Source organism: Trachymyrmex septentrionalis, unplaced genomic scaffold (genome assembly GCF_001594115.1).
Source record: "Trachymyrmex septentrionalis isolate Tsep2-gDNA-1 unplaced genomic scaffold, Tsep1.0 scaffold132, whole genome shotgun sequence".
NCBI lineage: Eukaryota > Metazoa > Arthropoda > Insecta > Hymenoptera > Formicidae > Trachymyrmex > Trachymyrmex septentrionalis.
The window spans coordinates 127,207-140,216 of NW_017304461.1; the positions used below are offsets into that span (position 1 = coordinate 127,207).

Here is a 13,010-nt window from a genome sequence, read left to right on the forward strand (position 1 = left end):
TAATCGGCGAAATAAGATCGTATTTTTACCTAAAAATCGCTTTGTTATATTCAAATTGCCGCCATTTTGTCAAAAAGCCATATTTTCAAAATCGCATACGTCAAAGACTAAATTATAATACCAAGTTTAATATTCTTTTTGAATTTTTTGATTCTGATGATTACAGATGACACAGGCCTGTCTACCGCAGAACCACATTTTTTTGCTGCTCTTGGCGGATGTCTCATTTATTCAGCCATTCTATTGTATTTTCATGAATAAAAAAATTGAAATGTTCTCGAAAATGTACACAATCATTTTGGAAAAAAATTAATTGCATAACTCCTATAGATTTTCTTTAAAAAATTCCAGAAAATAGGCTTTTTTTCGACCGTCTAGGTGGGTATACCCCCTTAACGTGCATCACGGTAACGAGTGTGTACATTAAATTAATCTCGTAAATCATTGTTACGATCTGTTACCTCCTTATGATCCGACATTTCCGACTCTCTTAATTTAAACACTTATCACTATCGCTATCATTCAGCTGAGTAAATATTTTCAGAATCGAGAATTGTTTCGGGCATTTCACACACACAATACGAATAAACTCCTATTCAATTTTCAATCTTCTTTGTTTTCTACACACACCGCAATCTAGGAAGGGACGTGAGGAATAGAGCCTAATCAAAGTTAGGTAACTTAAATTACCGGTGCAGCTGCAATCGCGGCGTGCATAAGTTTGCTTGCCGAGTCACAGATCGATAAGCTGAGATTTTATCTAAAAATGTAGAACGGACATAACATTCGTTCTGACCACGAAACGTGATGTTTAAATCACGGCACAAAGGAATGCTCTATTAATAATAATTAGAAAATAATACAAATAAAAAAAAATATTTATTCATCATATATCAATTAATTTTTTCATTCAATCAATAATTTTCAACGCGTTCGATGATTTGCCATTTAATTTTATCAGCATCGTCTGTGTCCTACTAAATTTTCCTACAATATTAATTTCTAATGTACTGAAAAAATGTAAAAAAAAGGTAATAATTACTAAATATTTAATGAAATAATTTCAATCAATTGTTCACTTATATAATATAACCAAAAATAATTGTACTTCCTTAAATATCTATTAATTATTATCAAACAGTTATATTATATTTTATAATATTTACTAAATATTAAAAAAAATATAATTATTTTATATTATATTATATAACCAAACATTTTTTATCGAAATTATTTTACTCAACATTTGGTAACTATTACTCGATTCTTTTCAGTGTGCAATCTTAAAGAAGCAACGAAAATTGTAAACAGATGTGCACAGGAATTCACTCAACTCGGATTAATTTCATCGTCAAGCGTTATAATTCATGCACGGGAGATGCAACGACTCGCAGCTAAAAGAATTGTCTCTCGTCGATGGTGATTCTTGATTTACGCCTACCTGTTATTATTTGTACGTGAAAGATGCGTTTCTCAGGATGATCGAAGAGGATACGCGAGCACGAGGATTAGCGACGTCCACGTAGATCGAAGAATTCCGGGCGTTTGGTGCTTGGCTACGCGAGTAACGTATGATTTTTGATATTAAAGGGGCGCGTTGCCGAGTGACTTCCTTCGATATCGATCCGAGAGATACCTATATCTACGTTGCACACAACACGGCAGCTGAGCACCAACTGACGCGATTGCGATTGCTCGCCGGGCGAAACGACGTCGAGCTATAGATGGCGTCTACTCGCTCAGTGAGCGGTTGGTCAACAGTTCGGCATTCGCAGGTAGGTAGGTAGGCAGGCAGGCAGGTAGGTAGGTATATAGACGCAGGTAGATATATGTATATATATATATATATGTGTGTGTGTGTGCGTGTATGTATGAATGTGTACGTGTGCATGTACAATAGCGCGCGTTAATGGTGTGCACCTGTGCAGATGCGCTCGCAATTAAGGTAGATGCAATTATTCAGGGCCGGGCTAATGGTCATAAATCATTATCAGGCTTCAGATTAAGATGGCATTAGGCTGGATCCCTTTATATGAGAAACTCGATATAACAATAGATAATAATGACGAATTTACTAACATGTATTGTTAATTTTATTATTAGTTTTATATTATATATAATAATAATAATATATAATACAAAATTAATAATATATTAATTATTCGTTGTTACATATATAAGTAATAATGAATGAAATGCTAAGCAATTGTCCATTCAAATTCCTCATGGGCTTTAATTCGATTGTGAAGTTTAATTTAAGTTTAATCAAGCTTAATCGTTTCTTATGATATTTTCTTGAGATACGTAAATATTATAGTGACTATTATTAAACTCTAATTAATCTGATTGTAAGAGCTTCAGTATAACATGATATTTTTAGAATGTTTTAAATTAAGCTTCGACTCAAGTTGTATCAATAAAGTTGATATGATTTAAAGCTACACACTTAAAAATGTTTTCTTTAAATACATTGTATATGTACATTACAATAGCAAAAAAAAAAGACGCAGAGCAGTTGTGAAAATATTATCAGTATATTTGTAATACTTGGAATTTCTCATAGCTTTAGTAAAGTTGAAATACGAAATATGAAATGTGACAAGTAGTTCGCAAACGCGTTCATGTATTAATATCGTACGTTCTTGGCAAACAAAATATGCCGCTGCGAGTAATTAAAAGTAAACGGAATGAGCACGGCGCCACAAAGTACCGGAAGGGGCGGCATCAGTTTATTTGCAACGGTGTCATTAACGCACTACACACCTACGCAATTTCCACGCATGTAGGAGATAATACATATATATATATATATATATATATATATATATATACCTACGCGCCGATACGAAACGGCTGCGGAAGTGTATAGGTACCTGCGACGTCTCCGAGAATGAATGAATGAGATGCAATCGCAAGGCCTTACGCTCGTATGTTTTGTGTGTCCTTTGTATCTTAAAATATCCTTATTTTCCCTCAGCTATATTGTTCGCTCATCACGCAGCGAAATGAAACATGCATTCTGTGCTACGTAACACGTCAGACGATGACGCCGTTCGTATAATCCTCGACAAGAAATCAAGCTCGAATCAAGCTAAATATTGATATTAAATACGAGCGATATTTCATGTTTCATTAAGAGTATTTCATTGTAGAGTTTCCATTTTCTTAATTCAAAATCGTATTTAAACTTATATTGTATTAAATAAGAGTGTGTTAGTTATACTTACTCTCTAAATCTGAATCACTGGATGATATCAGTACCAAGTATGCCACTGGTAATCAGTGTGAATTAAATATGAGATTTTTAACCTAGCGAATCCTTTATTGTGTGATCTAAACTTGATGATCTAACCTTGTTTTAGTGCTTAAATTCAATATGATATTGAAAGATTGAAATGCAAATATCAGTATTTTAGTTATATAATATAATGCTGAAATATTCTTTCTTTTTTAGTTGAACTTCACTGATTATCAGTGCCAAGTATACCACTGGATAATTAGTGACTATTCACTGATTCAGATTTAGAGAGTATAATAAATATTATACCTATATGCTGTTTATGTGTAAAATATTGAAGAAAATTTAAGTGAAGGTCATTGATCTTGCACCAACGGAAGTAATTTCTCTTCGCGCTATAATAAATGATTTAGCAATCAACGTTAATTCTCCGAAAGAAAGTGACCGATGAGTAATACTTTGATAGAATTTTATATGTTAAATTCAAAGCACGACAAATAACTTTCGTCGCCAGTCGTTATTAGTGAAAGTAAAGTGCGTTACCCGCATCGCGCTGAAGTTTACTTCGCTGTAATGATCCATGTTACTAATATGTCCTGTTGTTAGCGAAAATTCTCGGAATATCAAACCTCGTCTTTTTCACGAAAGCAGGAAAAAGAATCCAATCTTAATTATATGTAATATTCTCCGCTATGTAATTTTTGTTAAATTGTTTTAATTGTATATTATTATTATTATATAAAACATCCTACATCATCATACAATGCATTAATGGCGAGTTCTGAAGATTAAACAAAATCGGAAGTACTGATATAAAAATATCGAAAACGTAACAATGTTTAAATTAATAATTAATATTAATGATATGTATATGAAATTTCAAACTTGGTTTCTTATGCACTGTGTATATATTTCACATGCTATAGCAATTAAATAATTGATATAAAGATTATAAAAAATAAAAATTGTTGATAGAAAATATTAACACAAATTTAAGTCAATAAAACAATCAATAAATATAAATGAATAGACTATAACAAATTAGAATAAAATTGACGAATTATAAAAATAAACATATTTTTTTACATTTAATATATTAATTGAAAGGTATTAATTGTGTTATGTAATTATGAAATATTTCCTGTCTTTCTATTTATGCCTATAATGTACATATTAAAAAGTATATTCGAAGCATTTTAATATTTTACTGTCTTATACGCCAATTTATATAATATTTAATCCTGAAAACAGATACAGAAAATAGTCTACAAGTGTTTTATTTAAACAATATTTGGGAAAGGGGGAAAAAAAAAATTAAAAAAATTAAATATTAACAATTTTCCATATCATGCATTATACATACCAGTTTCTTTATATTTCATATACCTATATAATACAATGCACGTAAATTTTGTCCATTTCTCGTTGTCCATATAAAAGATTCGAACACCATGAAGAAATTTAAATAAAAGCTTCTTGTTTTAACAATATGGTATGTAAATATTTTAATTATTATAACATTATTATATTTCTTATGTTTTTATTTATTTTTTATTATTTTTAAGGCAACGCTAATTCAGATTTAATCTGGAGACACGGTCTGTGTCTCAGCGCTAAGACAAGCAAAGTTAATTATATACAAAATACTAAAATTGACAAAACAATACTATTTCAATCTTCATAGTACTCTCAATCGAATCTTTCTATATATAAAATATATAACACATCATTATATGTATATGATAAATTGTACACATTATTCAGGATTAAATATTAAAACTAATCTATTCTAGTCCGTCCATATCAAGGTAATGGATCTATCTGTAATTTATTAATTACATTTGTCTGCATTATTCTTTTATTTTCTCTTTTAATTGACTCAATACATTATATATATCTTACATGTATGTATATGATGTAATTCTATCTACGGCAGACTCTAATAGAAATCTATTACCTTCAATTAAAACAGAATTTGTCACTCACGGTACGATGCGCAGCAGCGGAGTGTAATCACAATATAATGAGAGAGAGGAGAGATAGAGAGAGAAGAGAGAGATCTGCAATATTCAAATATATATCAAAATTAATATAGTTTAAATTAATATTTTTTATAAAAAATAATTCTCGCAAGTATCAAATTCACTATTCGTCTTTTAACCAATTAATCATTAAAATAATTGTAACATTAATAAATTTAATGTGTAATCTATAATAATATACTTATCCAAATTAATTAAAAATATTAAGGGCACAGTATCATCCTTTTTTATTCTATTGTGCGTTATTATAAAATTATATGTTATAAATTTTAGTTTTAAATTAAAAAAGAAAGGCTTCTATTGAAAATTTTCATAACCAAATCTTTTTTTCTCTGCCTCTTATTTTAGTAAATGAAAATAAATAATTAAAATTCAAAATAATGAATAGTAAATTACTTACTCCACCGTTGCTCCGCCGTCGCCTGATGCCTCCGAGGCCTTCTCTTCCTCTCAGTTTTCATCGTTGCATTCACTCAACACCACACTTGCGAAAATGCGATTAATTACGATCGCGCGACACTTTGCACAACACTCTCGACGTTAATTATACGGTGACACGCTTACGAAATACACAAATCGTTATTACCGAACGATCGGTACGTCATATACGGTCTACCATTATTTCGACTATTCGAGAGATTCGTTTGTTGCAACACGTTACAACCACGGTTGCTCGTTATTGTCGCAATAAAACAATAATTTGTTATTCTCATCATATTTTCCGGACTTAATTGCCTAATTCCTAACCCATTTCCAACGTGTATAAAATTAACTTTAATCTCAGATTAACTTACTCTTTATTTTTGTCTAATTTTTAAAGAAAATTTTCTTTTTCTAGAGAAAAAGAAGAGTGAATTGAATCGAGATTAAAGTTAATCTACAATATAGAATGGTAGAAATGGACATAAATCGTATTATTAGATATCTGTTCTGATAAATCACTTCGACGTATATACTTGCAGATCGCGGCTATCAAGTTTTGTTAAACACGCGGACCAATAACAGTTAACTGTTCGCATGGAATAATCGTGTTTTTGAGAGATAATAACGTGAAGATACACGCGATCGATAGCTCGCTGGAATTTCATCGTGCAAATGAAAAAGCGACTACGAGTAAACAAAAGGTGCGTTCCGTTTCACGCATGATGCGCATGATATATCATTTTATCCTTGTTGTTCACCGAATATTAAAGAAAGATAAAATGATACATCACGCGCATCAAGCGTGAAATGGAACGGACTCAAAGTAAGCTGTAAGTCGCAAAAAAAAAAACCGGTCGAAATGCCGACCGCGTTAGTTGATTCAAAATATTCACGCACTGCCAAACAAAGTCCGAACGAGTTGCCACAACAAATGCTTCGAAGCATTTTTTGATCAATTAGTAAAATTCTTTCTTTCGATTGATCAATCAAATTCTTCGAAACATTCATAGCGTCAACTTGACCACGCCCAAATTCAATTTAAAAAATGTTGCGATACTAGTCACATAATAATTAATTTAAAATTCAAAATAATAAATTTGTTTTCAATATAAATTTGAGTTTTTCAAAAAGAGACACAATATAAAGCTATGATCAGCCTACAGATTAAGATAAGAGATTGAATTAAAATTTAACTAATCAGAAGAAAGAAACCAATCTCAAGTTCAGTGAATTTTGCTTTGATTGAATTCTAATTCAATCTGAATTTGTAATCTGATCACAGCTTTATACAGTGATAATTTCATCTTTGTTTAACATTGGTAAACAATATGGATGTAATGATTCTCCGTGTCATCTGTGATTCTTATTGAAAAACACTCAAGCTTACGCTGAAAACAAATTTATTTCCTTGAATTTTGAGTTAATTATTATCTAGTGCATCGTGATTTTCTTTACTCGAGTAATTCGATTCGTGTTACTTCGGGCTACTAATTAAGTTACTTCAAGAAAGCACAATAAAGCACGAGTTAAGAGTTCCATCTAGATCGACGAAAAATTTAGAGCGCCCGATATATCCGAAACAACGCTTTAGGCCAGCAATTATCATCGAGATGAAATAACAATGTATAATTCCCACCCCACGGTCTTTCGATTTTCATGTCGGACGAATAAAGAGCGCGAGATGAATAGATCTGATGCTGCGGTACACCTCCGAATCGTAGAAATGCCTCAATCGCTAATTGTCCGTGGGAATTCACGCCTGCTGTCTTTTCGTTTGTTCGTCGCCGATCGCATTTCGTAGATAATACATACAGAGAGAACACGAGGACCGCACCATATCACTTGCTTGTTCGAGCGGCACCATACGAATGATTACGCGGAGACCTTGCCTACGCACGTACGTACTACGCCGCGCGCCACAAAGGAAAACAAACAAGAGCGCCGACTTTGTTGAATGTTATACGTTACTCGACATGAAATATTTAACGTACCATAAGATAAATGAGGAATATCTTTTGCTCCTAGTACTTTAAATTAATTTAAATAACGGACTATGATGTATTATTGCACATTAAATCTAATTAATTATTATTAGGCTCTTTTCGTCAAAAGGCTCTTTTCTTTTGATCTGAGAAAAGTAAAGTTGTACAGACTTTAATAAATCTAAAATTGTAAATCATTGTAAAAAGGTTTTTATTTCTTCCGGAAGGTATATAATAAATTTGGAAGAGTAATAATAATAAATTAATTTCCATTTTTTTTATCACAAGTAAGGATAAATTATAATCTTGAAATTTGGATTTAATGTTATATATAGTATGTATTCTTCTGGAATGCAATAATTAATTATTTTAATTTTTATATAAAAAAGAATCGCATATAGTAATTTATTTGCATATAGCAATTAAGGTTTTTAGATTTGCTATCAGCATCAAATTGATTGTTACAATTATATGTAATAACACAGTTGCACACAAGAAACCAATAAGATAAGATCACTCAAGACTGCAAGCAGTAAAAATCGACCTCATCTGAGTTATAAAAATAATTAACAAATTATAAATCGATCACGTGATTATACCATATACAAATGTAGTTATGGATCTAAATATATAAATTCTATGCAAAATCGGCCAGATTGCGATCGTCTACGACTCTAAAAGTATTCTTTGACACTTCCATTTTCGTCTCTAATTAATCTTTTAATCTTAGCATGTGCTATTAAATATCGTATACGAGTGTAGGATAATCCATATAATTTCATATCTTTGATCGCTATTTTAATGAAATAATTATAGGTACAAAAGAAATGCTATATGTTATTTTATCTTGATTCCGTAATTATTTGTTCCTAATTATTACTAATTCCTTATTTCCTTATATTTCGACGAATACAATACCTCTTTTAAATATTATCTTACTCTCTATCGCAGATCTACTCATTTGATAATATCAAAGTATTGTAAGCAGTCCCATTTCTTTTACGTGACAACTATACAGGGATCGATGTTAATGCTTCGTAAGCATGCAGTTTGCATTCGCAAGTGTGTGCGTGAATGCGGATATTGCAAAATCATAGTATCGCGAAATACGCCGATCCGCGTGCGGAATATCACGCGAGGATATGTAGGAAGGATAACAGACTGAATGTTAAGTTAGAAACGGCGAGTTTCCCTCCGTTTACAAAATCGCATATCTTTTTTTACAAGAGAAAGCCATTGACCACTTAACTCAACATATTCGTATATGCGCCTAGATGGATAATGGAAAATAAATACTTAAAAAAAAACTGAGAATCTCTCTTTTCTTATCGTAAAGTTAATCCATTATATAACGAGACAAATATGATTATAGGTATGAAAAGTGTATCGCTATAAATATATTGAAACGAGGTATTCAGTAATAAGGTTGCTAATATCACGTAAAAGATTATCAAATAAGATTGGGTTTTTTATTTAAGTACTTTCCATTTTCGATCGTGTGTAAATTAAATGCAAAATATAGATATTTTCACATTTGGTGCAGGAATAATGAAATTATTTACTCGCTGAAATTTATATTGAATTGTATTTTTTAAATAAGATCTTTGTATAATTGCTTTTTATTCAATTTATATTTTGATGCAATTAATGATGCAATTAATTTTAAATATAAAAGCAAGAATTTTTCTCTGTAAATGATGCTTGTTACGATTGCTTCCGCAAGTGCTAGGAATACATTAAGATGCTGCTAGATTCGTATACAATTAGTAGTGCTAGATACCTGATTTTTATCATTGCGCAAACGTAGAACAATCGCTAGTATTCTCACATGCGATGCGAACGATGCATCTTCAACCTTACTTCAAACGATTTTTGCAAAGTGTATGTGTGTATAAGTCACTTTTTTGCAAACTGTAAACATCCAGTCAATGTTATTTTAAGCACTGGAATTAGCGAAATATCTTTTACATAACTTCGATTGTGTTCGGTTGTTTTCGACATCGTATAAATCAAGAGTTAATTTAAAGCTACTTATATTGTCATGGTAAAATATTTCCAATATTTTTGCGCTTTTCTGCGACATTCTACAAAATATATGAAGTTGGGAACAAATAACATAATTATGAATAATCACGTAGGAAATGTAATTGTAGACTTAGAGTGAAAGAATCATGTATGTTGCACGTACGGAGCATAACGAAGAAAGGCAACGTCATAATAGAGATTATTCGCGGTCGGACAAGTAACCTTTTTTAATCGAGTTGACCCTAGCCGGCGACAAATTGAAGAGGTCGCCTGGATGTCGGATCTTTCGTAGTTTATGATGCCAGCAGATATTCCGAAAGTTACAAGAATCGCCAGAGAATATCCTTGCTTTTATTTTGAAATGAAATCATGTATATATAAAATATTTTAATAATTAAATAAAAAATTGTGATGCTTTTTTGTAATAAGAGAACATAATGAATGCAAATCAACTTGTAAGAAATATGTAAATGAAAAAAGATAAGTTTATATAATGGTATTAATTATTCATATTTGGTTCAAAAGGTTATCTGCGTAAGACAAAATAAAAATATTCGTGATTAATACATGTAATCTATCTTTACGTCTTTAAATTATCAATTGTCTTATTGTTACTATATAAAAAGACTGTTCCATACATTCGATTAATTAAATATATCTTTTTTATCCTGCACATAATAAATTTATATAACCGTTTTTATGCAATTATCCGTTTATATCCACGACTACGTTTTGCTGTGTCAACGATTACATTGTATTGCGTATGAATACATAAACTGGTTGCATATGTCGAATGTCACAGACCCAGATACATTTTTTTATTACAACATATAATCTACATAACTCGATGCAACGATAATCCTTTTTGTAAGCGGTTTAAAGAATGTAGACGATAGAATAGTAGTTAATCTTAATTCGCGCTTCTACGGCGTGAACGAAAAAATAATGAACGCGATATTGTTGTTACTTTGTCGTAACAATCTAATCTTGCGCAGTAAATCTATTTTCAGTCTGACTTAAAAAGGCAGTTGGATTAAAAAATACAACTCAAGATATCTCAATCGATTATCACGCCAATGCTCTGCAATGTTACGCAAAAAAAATAAAATAAAAAAAAAACCGAAAATGTTTGACTTTACCAACAACGTATTTTGCACTTTTACGAGATAACCAGTGAATCATTCAAACAATAGTTTAGATAATAACAATAATCACACTTTTTCTTTCTGAAAGTTATCTCTTTGTAAGTTATATATATAAAAATCTTTGTACGCAAAATCAATATCTAATCTGTAATTGTATTTAGCTCGACGTTTACACTGAAAAGATAATAAATTTTAATAAATATTTGTTTGAGTAGTTCTAACAATAAGTAAATATTTATTAAATATAAACATATATTTATTACAACAAGAATCATTAATTTGATTTAACTATATTTTTTTATTGAGTAAATATTTATTTACTGTGTTTATTTTATATTATTAAAAAAAATATGTATTCAGATTTAGTACATTTTTTTCAGAGCATTTTCTTAATTATAATACTCAATCTGCAGTTGTTTATATCTGCATTTTTAATCTATAACTGTAATAATAATCGATTAAATTAACTTAAAAGTTAATTTTGTTAAAGATTCTTTTTATTTATAAAAAATAATATACATAAATATAAACATGTAAAATAGGAGTCAACGCAATACTTAATATTAGAAATTAAGTATGTTTATAACCCCAGCGTTGACTCCTATTCCTTTATATTTATGTTTTTTTATCTATAACTGTAAGCTATATAATTGTTACGTTATTGTTTGTTCTAGAATTTCTAATTAAGTTTTAGAATTTCTATAATAAACTTAATTTTATTATTGATATTATTATTATTATCATTCCTTTCTCATTCTTCTTACCTATTTCTTTATGTAACTCTTTTTTTCCTTCATGCCCAAATCGTTTTCTCTCTCTTTCTTACAAAGTAGTTACGTAACGCGAAAAAACGTCTTGAGCAGCAAGGATATTCGGATGTATAGCCATATCTCGCTGAATGTCAAATATGTTTAGTGCACTGTGATTTAAATAAGTCCGATTTGTTTGTGTGTGATGACGTAAATGCGATTGAGCTGAGCATCAAGCTGTATATTGGGAAATATTTCACATTCAACTGAAAAATCGGGATCAATCAATGTAACAGCTTTTTTTTATGACAGATTTTTCTCTAACAAAACCCGAGAAATAATCCTGCATAATAATCTCGTCACGTTTATTTAATCCGTAATCGCGTCCTCAAATTGCATTCTCGTACATTCGCGAATAAGATAACAATTAAAAAAGAAAAATCAAAGTAATCTTGAAAATAGAAAATTTCAGAATTTAGTTATGTAAATTCTAAATATTATCCTACATTGCATTTTACGTTTCTATTTATGTTCGTTGTATTATTAGGTCTGTTCGCATTGCTTGAAATCATCAAAAATTTTTACACTAAAAAGAAGATATATATACATATATTCGAATGTTGAAGAGAGAGAAAGCAAAGATGTTGAGTGCAATAAGTACAAGCAACGCAAACAAATCTAGTAACAAATAACAATTTAGCACAATAAACATTGTTGAATTCACATACTGTGTGTGTGTGTGTGTGAAGAAATGATATTGTATCAACAACATTATCTTAACTGAAAATAATTTTGTTAATTCAATAACACCATTAATGAAACAAATACTTATGGTCTTGTTTTAATAAATATTTGTTTCATTAATACTGTTGTTACAAAAAAAAAATATATATACATATATATAAATCTCTAAAATTATTTTCAATTAAAATAATACTGTTGAAACAATATCTCGTTTTTCAGTGTATACAAGTTTAAGATTTGAAGAGACATTGATAAAAATGTCTAATTGGATTAAATAGAATTCTAGTCTAAAAAATAGAATTTTTTTTTTATTAAATCTACTAGAATTCTGATTAATATAATCGGATTCTGTGATTGGCATAATCAAAATGTTCTGTTAATTTCGTCTACTTTCAAGCAGACATTTTTCTCATGGCACATTTTTTATATAAGCAGGCTATTTATCGAAATTGAACGTAAGAATAGTGCCTGAAATTTAGATCGTATGTTCTAAAAATGAATTATGTAGCAACATGAACAAATGGATTCGTATAAATTTCTATTATCGTTACTATAAATAGAACCTAAATCAAGAGATTATTTCTATATCTGGTGATAACAATCAAACTCTCTCTCTCTTGAACTTGACGATAAATGATGCAATAACTGATTAAATTTATCAT

General features: G+C 30.1%; 1 protein-coding gene across 2 annotated transcripts in view; it reads right to left on the bottom strand.

Moving 5' to 3' along the window:
• Nucleotides 1-13,010, bottom strand: part of LOC108757134 — a 63,310-nt gene that overhangs the window by 44,086 nt on the left and 6,214 nt on the right. Inside the window, exon 1 of one of the 2 annotated variants that reach the window (XM_018501533.1) lies at nucleotides 1,442-1,725. The exons of the other annotated variant lie outside the window; for it this stretch is intronic. The gene's annotated coding sequence lies outside the window, so the exon portion shown is untranslated. Of the gene's footprint in view, nucleotides 1-1,441; nucleotides 1,726-13,010 lie in introns of those variants that run through there. 2 annotated transcript variants of the gene reach the window in all.